General features: G+C 35.4%; 1 protein-coding gene and 1 pseudogene across 4 annotated transcripts in view; one reads left to right on the top strand and one right to left on the bottom strand.

Moving 5' to 3' along the window:
- NXPH1 (neurexophilin 1) overlaps positions 1-19,132 on the top strand; it is a 469,360-nt gene that overhangs the window by 356,544 nt on the left and 93,684 nt on the right. The window lies entirely within an intron of this gene.
- On the bottom strand, positions 15,318-17,902 carry LOC145523091 (large ribosomal subunit protein uL23 pseudogene; annotated as a pseudogene). The gene has a single exon (XR_014066343.1). The product of XR_014066343.1 is annotated as a large ribosomal subunit protein uL23 pseudogene (transcript).

Raw genomic sequence — 19,132 nt, forward strand, 5'->3', positions numbered from 1 at the left:
TTTGATTTTCCTTTCTTTTTTCTGAGAGAGGGCAAATTTTAAGCATTTACCAGCCTACTGCTGGAGTTACACTACTCCACTCCAATTCCCACTCCCAGGAACAACAGTTTTCAACATTTTTAGCAATTTATTCAGCTCTGTTTATCTGTTTCTAAATATTATGCTTTGCTGGTAAGGTATTATTTATTTATCTTTTTAATTTTTTAGACATTGTTTATGATGTTTACTTCCTACCCTGGGTGCTGAGAACTTCACATTTTTATATGTACATCCCTCTCTTCCCATTACATTATATAAATTACATCACTTTTTAAGTTAATTCATTACTAAGGTACATTATTATGACTAATTTTTCACAAGCTGTATTATATGCTATAATTTTTTCTGTTCTTATACAATCCCTTCATTCTTATTCAAGTTAATAATTGTCTTATTTTTCTCTGCCTAGTTTTCTGTGAATCAACCATATTCATCATAACCAAATATGTGAAACCCTTCCCAATAAAGTCAAGCACACTGGGTAGTTAGAATCAACTAATTTCTTCCTCCTTGAAGGTTTTCCTTCTGGAACCCTCCATCTTCCTGTTCTGCTCTTCTCTTTAGGTCTGCAGTTAAATATTATCCTTGGGCTTTCCTTTATGCTATAGGAATTCTTTTTACTTTTACTCATTGGGATTTCTTTTTTTTCCATTTGAGGCATTCTAATTAGCTCCCTAAAAGAGTGTGTAGCAGGTACATTTTTTATTTTCTGGGACTTTGCAGGACTGAAAGTTATCTTTAATCTTATCTCATGAAGATAAAATTCAATTGAGGATAACACTTGAGGATAACATTCAATTTGGGAGTCATTTTCCTCTTGAACCTCTAAAGCTTTATCATCTTAGAACTTTCAGTGTTGTTGTTAAAAAGTTTGATGTCATTCTCATTCCAAATTGTTTGTAGGTGGCCCTTTAGTTCTCTCTGGAATTGTGTGAGATTTTTTTTTTTTAATCCTGGACACTTTTAAATGAAAATGATATACTTTAGGTAGGTATTTTCCCCATCACTTGGTAGGTCTTTTGAGAGTGGAAGTGCATGACTGGTTCCCTTTGGAACTTTTGTTTTTAAAGTTAGTTACTGAAAATATGTACAAAACCTTTTTTACTTTTTAATGTTGTTTTTTGTTTGGCCATCTGATATTTAATTCTTAAGTTTTCTGTTGATTTTCTTGGATATTTTTGGCAAGCAATATTATTATCAACAACTAATGACTTTTCCCCCTTATAGTTCCATATTTCCATATTTATTTCTTATTCCTTCTTGTCTTATTTCATTGGCTGGTGTATCTAGACCAATGGAGAATAGTAACTATAGTAGCAGAGATCCTTTTCTTTTTACTGACTTTAATGGGGATATTCCTAATACTCTGCCATGGATGTCTGGGCATATAATTCAAGTTAAGAAAGTTTTCTTCCCCTTCCATTTCTAGCTTATATGATTAGCGTCAGGAATAAGTGTTAAGTTTTTGCCAATCTATTTTGGCATCAACTTTTAATAATATATAGGCATGTGTGTGTGTGTATGTATGTGTTCAGTCATTCAGTCATGTCTGACTCTTTGCATATACGTACATAACATTTTGTTTGTATTCTTGGAGAATTCATCTGAAGTTATGATGCATTGTTTTACTAAGAAACTGGTGGATTGTTGATGATTTTTTTTTTTTGGTAATTTAACATGTACAAAACATAGATGTTTTCTGCTCCTGTTTGATTATTGGATTACGTTAGCCTTTAGAAAATTTCTAGCTAAGCTTTGTGAATTTGGTTGGTTTGTTTAAATATCACTTGTATGAGTATATCGAGATTTTTTTGTTAAACTAATACATGTTCAGATTTTATTATAATGATTACATAGGGCATTTGAAATAATGTGTAATTTCTGTCATATGCAAAATTTCTCAACACAGCTACTTATTATAAATATATTAATTATCATTAAAATGACTAAAATTTTACTTTGGGGAATTTTATTACTTTATTAGCTTTGTATAAGTGATTTATTAGTGTGCCCCATTGTGGCTATAATTTTTGACAATATATCTGAGAATTTTAACTTTGAATGTTATGTTGTTTGATCTATAATATTTGTAACTCTATGTGGATTAGGCCTTTTATCAATATAAATATTCATATTATCTCATTAATTCTTTTAGTCCTGTGTTGGTATTGCATTTTATCTGATAGTTTATCTTCGTAGAAGGCTTACTTTAGGGTTCCTGGGCAGCAACAGGCCGGGAGTCTTTGCTCTGGGGTTAGAGAAGTTTGGTGTGTTCACTTCTGTGCCTCAAATACTACTTCGCTTCCTGCCTTTTGTGTGAGTTCTGGTTTTCTTCTCTCTGCAGCCGGGATATCTAGGCTAAAGGCCCTCTCAGGAAAGAATCTCCTTTGTTTGGAAAGTAATTCTTAATGCTTCATCCTGGAAAGCAAGTGCCCCTGTTTTCAGCTGCCTTGTTTTATTGTCTCAAGAGAAGGAGGACCAATGCTGGCATATTCACTGGTCTTTGATGGATAGTCTTTATTGAATTGTTCTGACCGTTGTCCTGCCCTTTCAGTTTGCTGACTCTGAGCTTGGAGTTTCTCTGAAGCTCCTTCTGGAAGAAAGGTTCTCACCTTGACAATGGCCTTCTCTCAGGCCATTTGGATCAGGGTTTACTCACAGTGGTTTCTGTTAGTTTGTGCATCTTTATTCACATATCTAGAGATTCTTCTATATTTCTGGCTTGCTTATAGCATCATTTCTTCTTAATGGCGACAGTGATTGATGGATTTTTTTCACCCATGTATAAGTCTGCAAGTCTTCACACCCTCAGCAACATTTTCAAGCTTTTGAATTTCTTCATGTAAGTTGTGTATAAGGTTATATTTCACTGGGCTTTTAGTTTACATTTTCTTGATTACTAATAAGCTTGAACATCTTTTCATTTGTTTTGGATATTCAAATTCCTTATTCTATTAAATGCTTCTTTATATCATTTGCACTTTTTCACACTTTTGTCTTTTTAATTTATTTGTAGGAATTTATTAAAATAAAATTTGGATATCAATCCTTCCTTGGTGATATGTAGCACACTTACTACTGATACATTCCTTCTGATTTTTGGTTCATCTTTTAATTTCGTCAATCTTTTTCCTCATGTTTTGCCTTTTTATAGAAATCTTTCCCTATCTTGAAATCTTAAAGTCATTCTTCTATATTTTCTTCTAAAAGTTAAAATTTTTTCCTTATATTTCAGTATTTAGTCCAACTGGAATAAAGTTTCTGGGTATGTTACAAAGTCATTACACAATTTTATGGATTTTTCCAAGTGGAATTACTAGCAGTGTTATTCTTCCACTGGTCAACAATTCCACCTGTTATATATCATGTTTACCTTTAGTACTTGTGGGTCTAATTCTTTCTGTCTGTAGTCTCTTTATCATCTTTTTTTTCCAATCCCATATTGTGTTGAATATATTCTTTATAATAAGTGCTAATGTCTTATCGTTTGTATGTATCTTAGTATCATCTGGTTAAGTCCTTTAGAAATCCTGAGCGTTTTATGATTTTGATATATATTAGATCAATTAATTTTTAGAAACTGACATCTTTTAAATTTAATCATTCTATCCATGAATGTGAGCAATCCCTCTATTTTTAAAAAGTCTTCTTCAATGTCTTTTAGAAAAGATTATATTTTTTTCTGTGAAGGTCACTCACCACTTTTCTTAGATGTGTGACTATATACCTGTTATTTCTTTAAATTCTTATTGTAAATGAACTTTTGGAGACACGTTTGAACTCTTTAAGACTATTATAAGTGCAATTGGTTTTTGTTACATTTATTTCATATCTAGTCATCTTGTTAAAGTTTTATTATTTCTTATAATATCTGTATATTATTTCAGGCTTTCTGTGCTTAGAATGTGTGAATAATGATAATATTGCTTCTTCCTATTTTGATCTATTTTATTTTCTTGTCTCATTTTCTTGTCTATGGTAATAGAGAACATCCTTTTCTTGCTTTTTTTTTTTTCTTTTCTTGCTTTTAAAAAATATGTATATAAGCTTTATTGTACTATTTGTGCTTATTTTTTATCAAGTTCAAGGCATTCTCTTCTATCCTGATTTCTGAATTTAAGAAATCACGATTATCAACTTAATTTTCCCATATGCTTTCTCTAATCTATTAAGGTGATCATATGATTTTTCTTATTAGATGTGTTAATATGATAAAATACATTAATAAATTTAATAATGGTATATTAATCTTTATCCCTGGAGTAAGCCCAGTTTGATACCAGATGTGTGTATGTGTGTATGTGTATATATATATATTTTTTTTTTTTTCTTGACTTCTATATATGTTTTTGGATCAAATGTGTAAGTTGCCTTGGAAACATCTGAACCTAATTAATTTTTGTTCTGTTTGCTTAATCTATCAATTGTTGAGAGAAGGACCTACTCAGAAAGCCAATACCATGATGGTAGATTTGCCAATTTCTTATTTTACTTCTCTTAATTTTTACTCTGGACCCCTTGCTTTAGTCCATGGGGTCTCAAAGAGTTGGATACAACTTGGCAACTGAACAACAACAGCAATTTTTATTTTATGTAGAATTAAAGCTAAGTTGATAAATACATGCAAGCTTCAAATTGATATGCCCCTATCTTAGATTAAAGCATTATTATTATGAGGACTCTTCACCACTATGCTTTTTTGAGATAAAATCTGTCTTTGTGATATATGTATACTCTGCTTTTGGTAGTATTTAGTTGACATATTTTCTAGAACTTTTCTTTAACATTTATATACATCTCTTTAAAACAAACCAAAGCTATATTGAAAAAAATTAAAATTCTCTCTGAGTAAATTTTTCTTTTAACCAGAGCATATTGTCTGTTTATATTCACTGTGATTACCAATAATTTGAATTAATTTTTGCAGTTTTTTTATTTTGCTATTTTTATTTTATCCTTTTTATTATGTGATTTTTACATTAAAAAAATCTTTCTTTTTTTAGTATTCATTGTTTACCTTATTTTATTTTCCCCCTTTATTTAGAAATTTATACTCAACTCACCTGTTTCACAGACAAAACCTACCATGCCTTTCTACACATATGCATGTGCATAGACAGACACACACACACACAGACCGAAGACCACAAAAGTATTTCCTTACCATCTCCCTTTGGAGGGTGGGTTTTTAAAAAAAAACCCACAAATTATATGATATATATATATTTTATCTTCCTGACTACTTAACTTGTATAACAGGCTCAGTTTCATCAAACACACACTACAACTGGCTCAAATTCATTCCTTTTTATGTCTGAGTAATGTTCTATTGTATATATGTACCACAACTTCTTTATCCATTCATCTGTACAGTGGAATGGCGGGGAGGGAGGCTCAAAAGGGAGGGGATATATGCATAATTATGACTGGTTTGCATTGACGTGTAGCACAACATTGTAAAGCAATTATCCTCCAATTAAAAATAATCACAGATTACTCAGTTTGTTGGATACAATTAGCATACAGCACAGGTTAGTCAAAGTAGGGGAAAAGGGTCATGGACCATTCCAAGGAAGAGTCTCAGCTGGAGGAACAGTTTCTGATCTGGCAACAAGTCTCTGACAGGCAGGAGTGGGAAGTTACCCTCTGCTCCCTCAGGGCCTCCGGCAGCATCCCTCTGGAATCATTCTCAGCAGCATGGAGTCTGTTCCTCCAGCCAAGAGCCTTCTGGAGGGTGGATTCTTTTTAATTTACTTTTTCACTGCTTGTATAGCCCTTTAGAGAGGGATTTTTTCCCCCCAGCTCTATATGCCCAGGTTCCAAGTAAGTGAGTCAAGGCCTTGTTTCTTGTCCTCATGGGCTATTGTTAGAAATAGGTTTCTTGGGCTAGCAGACACCCTTATTGCAGCCAAACGCTTAAGTTATTGCTTACAGTTTTCTACTTTACTCCTGCTTCATTATTCTCTTATGAGTATTTTCCTTCCTTGTTTGCAGAATCAGTTATTAATATATATTTAAACATTTTTGGTGTTTGGCAGTGGGGATATTTCAGCAACAGCTAATCCACCATCTTACCAGAAACAGACCCCAAGTGCTCTTTCATTCTCCATCCCTTTTCCATGTTGTTCTCCATACAGGTAAACAGGGCTTCAACTGAGGAAGGACTGGGCAGTTGTGATGTGTAATGCCTAAACTGGATATTAAACAGTAATACTTAGTGAAACCCGTTCACCTGGGGCCCTGTGTTCATGACGCGGGAGTTGTGTTGCTGGTATTCTTGGGTAACTATATAATTAGGAGACAGTGAACAACTGTTATTTCAATTTTCTTTTTATTTAAAAGAGAAAATGATATAGTCTTTGAGTGATATAGAAAAATTTTATCCAGTGACTTTTGCTCTTAATCCTTCATCTGTAAGATTTGAGATTAAAATGAATTAAAAACATCCAAGTCTTCCTTTTATTCTTCCTTTCCTATTGAAATTATTAGCTGAAAATATGACAAAGTAAAACATTTCTAATGAAATATTAAATTTACTAGGTGATTTTCACTTAGAAAGATCAGATTCAATGAAAAAAACCTCTACCACATGAGATTTCTATTAAATTTAAATGAATGTCTTATGATCTAAAGATTCAGCCTCTTTGAATGAGCAGTAATCAGGAAGATAGGCTGTCTGAGTTTTAATATCACCTTGTCATTGTTGCAGTTGGTCAATTTCTATGTTTCAGCTTTGTCTTCTACAAAACTTGCCTAACCATGCTCCCAGAGGTATGAGAATATAGTGAAGTCCTTGCAGCCTTCTTCTTTTTATGCTTGACTTTAAAAATACTTGCCCGCCTCTGCATTACAGTACAATATGCTCTCTTTGCCATTTTGCTAAACATTTTTAGTTACCATGTGACAATATTCTCCCTCCATTCATCAGTTCAGTTTTGACAACATGTCTGTCATTATTCAGTAGTGTATAGGCAATGATTAGAAAAAGAGAAATGATAGTGCTGTTGCAACAAAGATGGAAGCCATTAAGATGAGTCAAAGCCACAAATATTTAGCTTCAATTAGACATTCATTGTCTGATTATGAGTTCAAATGTGAAGAAGATAAATACAATTAAGACTGCATGGATAAAATGTTGGAAATAAATCATTGAAGATTTAACCTGAAGATGAGATTTATTTTGATATGCTGTAATTTTAAGTTGTCAAATAGAGTTCCTCTGTACCTGCAAGCCTTTTAGATGATTGACTTTAGAACATTTAGCGTTGGCTCATCATTTTAGTTTGGTATTTGTCTTTATCGTATGCTGTGATATTTGAAAAACTGTTTCAAAACTCTTCCAAATTGGAGTTTTATCAACTCTCTGATCATTATCAGAACACTAGAAGCATTTTTCAACACATTTTTGAAAATGGTTGTAATGGATAACTCAAGGTTAAAGTATTTATCTCATCTTCTTTTTTTTGTAGTCTATAAGTTATTGAGGATAAGTATAATTTTTGTTTGGAGATTCTTTTCTACTGTGACTTTTTTGAATACTGTTTTTCTGGCTCACAGAACAACATAGGGTCATTTATCCTCACACCCCTAATCTATTCCCTCCTCTCTTTTATTAATCCCAGAGGATTTTTACTTCTTTTAATCAGTTTTTAAGTTTTCACCTCTCTATGAAGGGCTTTCAATTTCTTCAGCTCCTAGCTTTAGTCTCAGCCTTTACCTGACCATATCAGCCTTCCATGTAAAACTTCACTGGGCTGTGCTTTCTTTTAAAAATGATTTGGAAATTCCACAAGCAACAAATTATTGTTATATACATAAAAATAAGAAAAATCTATAAAAAATCACCTGTGCCTCATACCCAGAATTAACCAAAATTACACTTTGATATGGGGCTTCCCTGGTGACTCAATGGTAAAGAATCCTCCTGCCAATGCAGGAGACGTAGCTTCAATCTCTGGGTCTGGAAGAACCCGTGGAGAAGGAAATGACAACCTACTCCAATATTCTTGCTTGGAGAATCCCATGGACAGAGGAGCCTGGTGGGCTACAATCCATGGGCTTGCAAAGGGTTGGACATGACTTAGCAACTAAACAACAGCAACACACTTTGATATATACTCTTCAAAGTGTTCATATGTTGATAGAGCCATTACATATTTTATTTATCTCATATACATAAATAAATGGAATCATACTTCCTGTGATTTTATAATCTTTTTATTCATTCCATCTACATACTAGAGAGAAACCTCCATCATGAGCATCTTCCTATATCAATAAATAAACCTCTAAAACTTACATTTCATATCTGCTCAAATTCAATTACAGGGATTTGCCAGAATTTGCTATACTAATTCTTGATTATTAGAAATTCAGGAAGTTTCTAAGGTTATTAATTTATTAAACACATGTTTTGAGTATCTGCTGTGTCATTCTCTATTCTATTCCCAGATCTTAGAAATAAAAGGGCGGGTAAATTTTTGTTCATATTCTCTTTGAAGCGTGCCTGTGTGCTCAGTCGCTCAGTCATGTCCAGCTTTTTGCAACCCCATGGACTGTAGCCGCCGGACTTCTCTGTCTGTGGGATGAGATTCTCCAGATAAGAATACTGGAATGGATTTCCATTTACTTCTCCAGAGGATCCCATGGATTGAACCCACGTCTCCTACATTGGCAGAAGGATTCTTTACCACTGTACCACCTGGGAAGCCCTATTTTTGGAGAGTAGCATTCAAATAATCTCTCTTCTTTGGGTGACCTACTCTCCCATGACCACATAGGTACTTAGTTTGTTGCCTACAGATGATCCTTTTTATACAACTTAAGGGGAAACATACTTCGGTGTACTCCATCCCTTAATGATATAAGTCACTGTTAGGTGTCTATGCTTTTGTTTGGAGACATTGATCACACAGAGAAATTAGTGTTCTTGTAGAAATCTAAAAGAATAGCTGGGATTTTTAGTGGGTATTTACTTCAGAGTCATCTTTTCATGTCACTCTTATTCAAAACAAATGCTCCTAATTGAACACAATTTAGTACATATGAATTACAGTTTCATCTCTTAAAGGTTATACGTTTTAGTAGTTGTTTTGGTGGTAGAATTTTAAACATTCACCTTGTACTCCAGTATAGCTCTGTGTGATTTTGCTTTATATCTTCAACCGTAAAACAGAGTTTGGCTAGATGATTTCTATACTACTTGCCAGCTCTGGACAGGGAAGCATTGTGCTGTCATAAAATAGTTCTTATGGCATTGATTGGCTCAAATGATTTTAAACCTTGTTGGTATACACACATCTATGCAGTCTCTCAGCTTCTGGTTCTGATTTCCCTTAAATATGTTATATTATTTTCTCAATGATAGGAATAGCTGGATTTTCAATAGTCTGTACTATGCTCAAAATTCTCCAAGCCAGGCTTCAGCAATACATGAACCATGAACTTTCAGATGTTCAAACTGGTTTTAGTAAAGGCAGAGGAATGAGAGATCAAATTGCCAACATCCGCTGGATCATCAAAAAAGCAAGAGAGTTCCAAAAAAACATCTATTTCTGCTTTATTGACTATGCCAAAGCCTTTCACTGTGTGGATCACAATAAACTGTGGAAAATTCTTCAAGGGATGGGAATACCAGGGAAGCCTGGCGTGCTGCTGTTCATGGGGTCACAAAGAATCAGACATGACTGACAACTGAGCTGAACTGAACTGAATAATCTATACTTTGATTTCTCTCCTCTAGATTCTGAGGAATGTTTGCCCTCTCAAATGCAGAAGGGCAGCCTATCTACCTCCTCAGAGAATTTTCTTGACAGTCAAGTTGGTCTATAAACTAATAGAAGAACTTTCAGAGGATTTTTCATTTTATCAGAAAGATGATGTGCCATCGGACATTTACTTGTTTTTGTTTCTTATAATACACCGGTGACTATTTCCCCTCTATGTACTTTTGCATGGCCAGGGTCAACTATTATCATTAGGAAATATAGGCTAAAAGTGGTAATATTAACACAATAGTTAGTTAACCTTGTTGGGCTCAATTGGGCTTTCATTGCAGCTTTCTTTTTCTCATCTCTCTTGATATATAAATCTATTTTCGGAAAATGGAATTCCAGGAGGACAGGAGAAATGAAAGATCTCTCTAGCCTTTAACTCTTGGAAAACTCTTCAAGTTGCTTTTGGATATTCTCAATCTCTTTCATGATTTCTCCTGAGAGAATTCAGAATTAGTGTTCAATAATTTTTTTCTTTTTGGCAAAAACAAACTCTATTAGATTTTTTTCAAGTGAGTCACTTACTACAGTTTTTATAAGGTCAGATTCCAACTAGTATTTGCATTTTTAACTGACATTCAGGGAGGATTTTTAGCTGGAGTTAAAGACGAAGAGAGAAGGGACAAGCATTTATTATAGCTTGACTGTTCTGAAAATGATCTGATTTTAAAAAGGTTACAAAATGAATATGATTATCTTATTATTCCTAATTTGAATTTATACCATTAAAGCCACATTCTACTAAAGGAATATATAATGCAAACTTATTACTATATAGTGTCACACTGAGGGATTCAGGTGCAAAGGGAAAACCCACTCCTTTGGAAATCAGCCCATCCCTAGCTGTTGATAGGATTTGTGTAGCCCATAAAACATTCCATGAGGCATGAGGCAATGGAAACAGTGATTGATGGTGGTCTCATCTCTGTTAACCCTTTCATTCCCACTCAAGTCATATATTGGCTTAGCCACAGACTCAGAGTCTGGGGAGAGGTACTATAGATATCATATCTTGGTCAGCTCCAAATCATTCCCACTGATTTCCATGGTAGTTCAGTCTGTCTCACTGAGCTGGAGATTCAGCTATTCAGGTGGAAATAGCAAAGAAGAGGCTTGGGGCAATGTTGCCTGAATGATTTTGAAACAGTCTCTCTGGTGGTGGGTGGAAAGGTAGGTGGAAGATTTGGTCTAATAATATAAGGAAAATGAAATGCAACCAAAACTGTTTGGAAGGTCCAAAGGCAAGAAACCATAAGTATTCAGAATGTTAATTGCATAATCAGAAAAATTCAGTTACCCATGAAGGCAAGACTCTTCACTGTGGTTTTTCCTCTGGAAATTGACCAATTTCTGAGTACATGAAGAAATCTAGTAGATGGTAGCATCTGATCTCTAGTATTTCCAGTGCATGGCAATTGACTGGCACAAATTAAATGTGAAATAAAGTTTATTGAATGAAAGCTCTTAATTTAAATGACCTATATCATTGGCTTCAGTTTAGGTTTGTGTCTTGGTTGCTTGTACAGGCAGTTATATATGTAGGAAATGTACTAAGGAAGACTATTTAGTTTATTCCTGATAATGTGAATAGTAAGGTTGATTGATAGTGAATATCTAAATATTATTTGCTTTCGTATTATAAAACACATAGTAGGACCTTCAGTTCAGTTCAGTCACTCATTCGTGTCCGACTCTTTGTGACCCAATGCACAGCAGCACGCCAGGCCTCCCTGTCCATCACCAACTCCTGGGGTCCACCGAAACCCATGTCCATTGAGTCGGTGATGCCATCCAACCATCTCATCCTCTGTCGTCCCCTCCTCCTGCCCTCAATCTTTCCCAGCATCAGGGTCTTTTCAAATGAGTCATCTCTTCGCATCATGTGGCCAAAGGATTGGAGTTTCATCTTCAACATCAGTCCTTCCAATGAACACCCAGGACTGGTTGGATCTCCTTGCAGTCCAAGGGACTCTCAAGAGACTTCTCCAGCACCACAGTTCAAAAGCATCAATTCTTCAGCGCTCAGCTTTCTTTATAGTCCAACTCTCACATCCTTATATGACTACTGGAAAAACCATAGCCTTGACTAGATAGACCTTTGCTGAACAAAGTCATGTCTCTGCTATTTAATATGCTGTCTAGGTTGGTCATAACTTTTCTTCCAAGGAGTAAGTGTCTTTTAATTTCATGGCTGCAATCACCCTCTGCAGTGATTTTGGAGCCCAGAAAAATAAAGTCAGCCACTTTTTCCACTGTTTCCCCATCTATTTGCCTTAGTAAATGAATAATCAATACAACTTTTTAAAAAATACTTAATATATGCTAGACACTGGGTGTATTGCTTTATTTAGATTGTCTCATTTCTTTTCTATTACTCCCATTTGGCTGAAGTCTATCTTATTCACTTTCTCACTATGCTCTTAACCCTTCAACATGTTGCCGTGAATTTATAGTTCTTCATCAATGAATTTAAAATTCTTTATAAATCCATTAATGGATATTTTATTTTGGTCCTTATTCTAGTTATGTATGGCAGAATAGCATTGAGTTTCTCATAGTTGGTGTCTTTTTGATTCAAAATTTATTGAACTTCTATGGACATGATGTTGTCCTAGCTGCTATAAGACATAGTTTTAGCTATTTAAGGGCAGAAATTATGTTTCACTTGTTTCTTAACCTCAGAATATCTACCTGATAGAGAATTTTACCTATACAAGCTGACAAACATTTTGCTGTGCAATTGTGAATTAAAATAGCAAAAAACAGTACCATAAATTCTGTAAGGCAATATAAATGCCAAAATAATAAGCAAAATGAGCTATGAATTCTAAAGTGAGAGAAATCATTGCAGGTGGGGATAGCTAGGACAGTTGGCTTTGGTAGTTTTGTAAGAGGCTTTGAAGTTCCCCCAATTAGGTCGTTTCTGGTAATCCCTAACTGCTTTTCAGCAGTGATTTGCAGGACATTTCCTTACATGAGAAGAGTCTGAGCACTTGTTTTGGGAACAAGAAATGTGAGAGTGGAAGAGCCCTGTTTTACTCAGGCAGTGGGCAGAGTCAGGGTTGGGGATGGTAGAGTGGTTACCACGTCAAATCAGAGATGGGGTCATGGCAGCTGACAGGAAAGTGGACAACAGGCTGGAGAATCAATAAGATTCAGGTATCATTTATAATCAACAGTCTAATGGCAAGAAACATCAAAGAAAAATCCAGTATCATAAGCTTCAGAGATTAAATATTTCTTGACCTCAATAATAATGGGACTGTTAAGAAGGAGAAAAAATTCAGTAAAATGTAACAATTCAAAATCAATTTCACTTTACACACCAATTTTCAGACAAGTATCTGATGCCTTTGGCAATACAGTATATCTAATAGGTACACTCATGTTTTACTTTATGTGTAAATTTTGAATCAAATTAGTTATAATGTTTATATGTTTACATATTATTTTCTAAGCACCACAATTATAATTTCCTACTGCCATATTTTGTTCATCTTTTTATCCTTGGTCGGAGAAGGCGATGGCACCCCACTCCAGTACTCTTGCCTGGAAAATCCCATGGACAGAGGAGCCTGGTAGGCTGCAGTCCATGGGGTCACTAGGAGTCGGACACGACTGAGCGACTTCACTTTCGCTTTTCACTTTCATGTGTTGGAGAAGGACATGGCAACCCACTCCAGTGTTCTTGCCTGGAGAATCCCAGGGACGGCAGAGCCTGATGGGCTGCCATCTATGGGGTCGCACAGAGTCGGACACGACTGAAGCAACTTACCAGCAGCAGTATTCAGAACTTTAGGAATTCATTCTTGAGCTTTAATTTGTTTATCACATCGGAATGCATTGTAACCACAGTTACAATAAATCTACTATGATATGAAACACACCACACCAAGGAAACTGTGTTTTATTCTGATCTCTGGTTTTGAACTGATTTTGAGATAAGAAACATGTAGATTAAATGTGGCCACATTCAAACATTAAAAAAAAAATAAGCCCCTTATCTAGCCTTGTCATTGATGTGTACAATATGCAATCAAGTAAAATTAGAACAGTCATTTGAAATCCATCCTTGTTTCTATAACACCAGTTATTTGTAACAGTTTATTTACTTTCACCTTTCACTAAGAAGTCTATTATTTTATATAGACCTGCCCTCCAGGTGCTTTCACATTAGTATGAAAAAAAAAGAGGTCAATCAGTTTAGGATACATATGAGAAAATAAGATAATGCAGAATAACTTATCTATAAAACAGTGTGAGGCAGAATTGTTTGATTGTATAAGAGCATTTTAGGAGAGAGTAGATTACTTTTTAATAGTCAAAAAGAAATGATAAATTATACAGGTAAACTATGTATGAGATCTTTAACGTTTGAGTGCTGTGACTCAGAGAAACATGATATCTGGAAAGTTGGCAGGAGAATAGTTTTTTGTTGTTGTTTTTTAGCTGGAGTTGGAGAGTTTGAACTGGATCAACTGCCAAGTGAGTTTGTTTCATGGCTTTGGAGTCAAATAGCAGGTAGCTTTATGAGACTAGGTATTTGAGCCCTACCTGATGGGTTGGTGGGAAAACCCTGAAGATTTTATAGGCTATTAACATAGTTAAAAAGGAAGATTACCAAAGTGCTACTGCCAAGAACTAAATAGAGATAAAAAGGAACCTAAACAGGTTTATTAGTCCAGGATACATTCCTAATTAGAAAACCTTTGAATATCCCCAGAACTAAGGATTGTTATTTCTTAGACTCTTTACCAAAAATCAGAAAGCAATAGTCTTTAAGAGGAATGGATTAATAAGATCTAGTATAAATGCATTAATTTATTTATTTAACCAGTTCAAAATGATTGCTTATTGTGAAGTTGCCCAGGGACAGTAAACCAACAGTCTCAGCCCTGATAACACTCATCATCCAGTGCTAGGCAACACGAGTGGTGTTGGTGGCAACACCAACGAGATATTGGGCAGCTCCACAAAACAGAGAGAAGTGCTGCGATGGGTTTGGTGTTGAGTCTTTTGGGAACACATAAGGATGGCATAATCGTGCTTGGAAAAATACCCAGTGTTACTTTCTGCATCTGGCAATATTACTTTAAATTAATTAAATTGCTCATAATATGGTAATGGTAAAAGTATAGCATATATCTAGCCTTTTGTTATGTGTCAGCCCTGGGAAAATGTTTCATATGCATTATCTAATTTTAATCTGTAAAACTACCCTGCTGGATAGGCTCTAGTTTGTTTTCTTGTTGTTATTATTATCCAGATTAAGTAAAGTAAGACTTAAAAATTTGACTGCCTGTCTAATGGTCACAGAACTGGTCAGAAGTAGAGATGGGCTCAGACTAAAGCTTTACTTTAACTTTCATAAACACACATGTGAGACTTCTGGAAGAAAACACTAAGCAGGAACACAGAGTGTGCATAGCTAACACAACCACTGCTCAAAATGAAAAACAACTCTCCTACATTCAAGTAGCTATGTGCGTGCGTGCATGTGAAGTCACTTCAGTCATGTCCAACTCTTTGTGACTCTATGGACTGTAGTCCACCATACTTCTCTGTCCATGGGATTCTCCAGGCAAGATTACTGGAGTGGGTTGCCATGCCCTCTTCCAGGGGATTTTCCTGACCCAGGAATCGAACCCATATCTCTTATGTCTCCTGCAATGGCAGGTAGGTTCTTTACCACTAGTGCTACCTGGGAAGCCCCTCAAGTAGCTATAATTTTTGAAAAAAAAATTACAATGGCAAACTTGTTGAACAGTTTTAGATCAATGAAGCTCAAATGTAAAAGTTACCTTTTGGCATCTGAGGACAGGAAATGTAAATTTAAAATGAATTGGACAGCAGCAAAGTCACTCACTAGAACAGAAATCCTTTTCAATAATAGCAACTCAAGTCTTCTTTGGCACAGAAGAATTGTGAAATATTTATGTATGATTGAAGCAGCAATACCAGACAAAGAAAAGATTCCAACACTTCCAATAATAGGTTTGGAAGTAGGCAAACGTCTTTTTAATGCAGTGTAGGAACCAGTTTAAGGTTAGTTTTTAAGCTGAAATATTTGATTTTTAGTTTTCTTGTTTGTTTTCTTTGTATCAAAATTTTCCAGCTTAAAAATGGTTACTGTAACAAATGAGGAAAAATACCAATTTCATGAACATCAGAGGACATGATTTATGTGTCAGTCCCTTATTTTTTAAAAAGTGGCTAATGCCATCATACATAACATAACCTTAGATGGAGTGATCATTTCCTCAGGTAATCTCTTTTGATTAAGAAGCCATTCAGTGGCACAGAAAAGGACAGCAGCATGATTGCTTCCTCTCCAAATCGTGTCTGAATAATAAGTAGTCAAGGTAAGAATAACTTGGAATATTGAGGTGTCTTCATTTTGTAACCTTAGAACCTTTCGTCAGTTATTTTAGCCTCACAGTGTGGATTTGAACATTTTAGTTCTTTTAAAGTTACACAACACACAAAATACTATTGAGGGAGAATAGCTTTTTATAAATAATTATAAAAAGTCATTTTTCTTTTCATCCTAACACCAATATCAAAGTGATCATCATCCTGCATCTACTGATTCTTTTTTTTTTTTTTTTCATAGTGAAAACTTTTATATTTGGAATTAGCCAGCTGGACTCAGTTTAGATGATCCCAATTTTGTTGGCAACATCCAAAGCATCATAGTCAGGAGCCAGTCGAACATATGCCTTCTTCTCTCCATCAGGCCTGATCAGAGTATTGACCTTAGCCACGTCAATGTCATAGAGCTTCTTCACAGCCTGTTTAATTTGGTGCTTGTTAGCCTTGACATCCACAATGAATACCAGTGTGTTGTTGTCTTCTATTTTCTTCATGGCTGACTCGGTGGTGAGGGGGAATTTGATGATGGCATAGTGGTCAAGTTTGTTTCTCCTAGGGGCGCTCTTCCGAGGATATTTGGGCTGCCTCCTGAGCCGCAGTGTTTTGGGCTGCCTGAAGGTGGGTGACGTCCGGATCTTCTTTTTCTTGTGGCTGTGGACACCTTTCAACACTGCTTTCTTGGCCTTCAAAGCCTTTGCTTTGGCTTCAGCTTTAGGAGGGGCAGGGGCTTCCTTTTTCGCCTTCGGCGCCATCTTCATGAAAAGGGTTTTCGAGACTTGTTACCACGGGCTTTACTGATTCTTAAATAACAATTTGGCTCATCAAATCCAGACATATCAAAAGAACTCAATCTAGTTGAATCTAACAACTGCCTTGAGCAATAATTAATAGATAAAGAGGAGGGTATTAAAAATGCACTACAAAACAAAGGCAAAACAAAATGTAAGTGGAGTTAATGACTTTTGTCCAATTATACCCCAAATACGTAGTAACCAAAAGAAATAACCAAATTGATATGAAAATTCCTCAAGTATCGTGATATTGTGTTGAAAGTGAAAGTGTTAGTCGCTCAGTGGCATCCAACTCTTTGCGATTTCATGGACTTTAGCCCACTAGGCTTCTCTGCCCATGGAATTCTCCAGGCAGGATTACTGGAGTGAGTAGCCATTTCCTTCTCCAGAAATCTTCCCAACCTAGGAATTGAACCCAGGTCTCCTGCACTGCAGGCAGATTCTTTACCGTCTGAACTACCAGAGAAGCCGATTGCTACATTCTTAAATTTCCTAAATGATAAAGAACCCTAGTTCCTTTATAATGTTAAGACAGTTTATTGTACGTGTGTCTAAATAATGAACTGTGAAGTATAACTGACATAAAATTATGCATCTTAAAACTAAGGAAAAGTTAAAAGATATTTGGTACACACCAGGTACAAAAGACTCAAGTACAAATAAAAAGACTTTTCAGGTAGCTTCTGACCAAAAACTTGCTCAAGATCTTGGGAATGACAGTGTATTAAAAAGCAGAGACATTACTTTATTTGCTGACAAGGTTCGTATAGTCAAAGCTATGGTTTTACCAGTATGGATGTGAAAGCTGGACCATAAAGAAGGCTGAGCGCTGAAGAATTGATGCCTTCGAACTGCAGTGCTGGAGAAGACTCTTGAGAGTCCCTTGGACTGCAAGGAGATCAAACCACTCAATCCTAAAGGATATCAACCCTGAATATTCATTGGAAGGACTGATGTTGAAGCTGAAGCTCTAATACTTTGGCCACCTGATGCGAAGAGCTGACTCATTGGAAAAGACCCTGATGGTGGGAAAGATTGAAGGCAGAAGGAGAAGGGAATGACAGAGGATGAGATGGTTGGATGGGATCACTGACTAATGGGCATGAGTTTGAGCAAACTCTAGGAAATATTGAAGGACAGGGAAGCCTGGAGTGCTGCAGTCCATGGGGTCGCAAATAGTCAGACAGGACTGAGCAACTGAACAACAAAAAGTACAAAAGAAGAAGCAATTAATTTAAAGTTGTGAATTAAATAACATATGTTAAGTAAATAAAAAGACTTTTCAGGTAGCTTCCAACGAAAAACTTGCTCAGGAACTTGGAATTGACTTCAGAGGTGCTTTAAGCCTCAGCTCATATTCCCAGTTTAAATGATTATTGTATAGTCTTTGAGATATTACATATTTTTTGAGGTATCAAGAGGAGTTGCTTAGTGTGTGTTTGTTTTCATATTTGCTTCAACATTGCTTATAAACTTATAGCTGACAGTAAATGATGTCAATGCCTTGTGACCCCCATAAATAAGAAAGGCAGGCAGTTGCTTGTCATTTAACTCAGCTTATAACTGTCAGAACAGGTTTTGTCATTGGAGATGAGTCTGGCTCAATTTACTAGACCTTATTCATGAGCGTATTTAACCAGAATGAGAAAAGTATATAGTGACCATTTCAAACATAATTATCGTTTTATTTTTAAAGGAAAATTGTCAAAAATTAAAAATTTCACCTATATGGAGAGATGTTTGTAAAGGAAATCATTTTCATCAGTTCTGAGTCATAAGTTGGTGTTATTGAGCTGCTCTTTTGAAAATTAAAAAACTAGGAAGTGAAGTTATTTGGCCTAATGTCAGATAGAAAGGAAGTATAAGAGTCAGGTCTTAAACCATGGGTATCTGACTTTTGGTTTAATACTTTTTCCACTAAACCATAATTACTATTTTAAATCTATTTAATATTGCTGTGTTACCCAGAGCCATGATTTACACTATTTGTGATGTTGCCAAAACTGTTACCTAAATATTCATAGATGTGTGTAATTATTAATCATTTGGAAGATACAACAAAAGGTTGTGCATTATTTTCCAGCTTTATTAGGGTGTAACTGAGAAGTAAAAATTATATATATTTCAGGCTCAGTGTGATGGTTTGTTATACTTACC

This window comes from Giraffa tippelskirchi, chromosome 10 (assembly GCF_054371585.1).
Source record: "Giraffa tippelskirchi isolate mGirTip1 chromosome 10, T2T-mGirTip1v1.2.pri, whole genome shotgun sequence".
Lineage (NCBI taxonomy): Eukaryota > Metazoa > Chordata > Mammalia > Artiodactyla > Giraffidae > Giraffa > Giraffa tippelskirchi.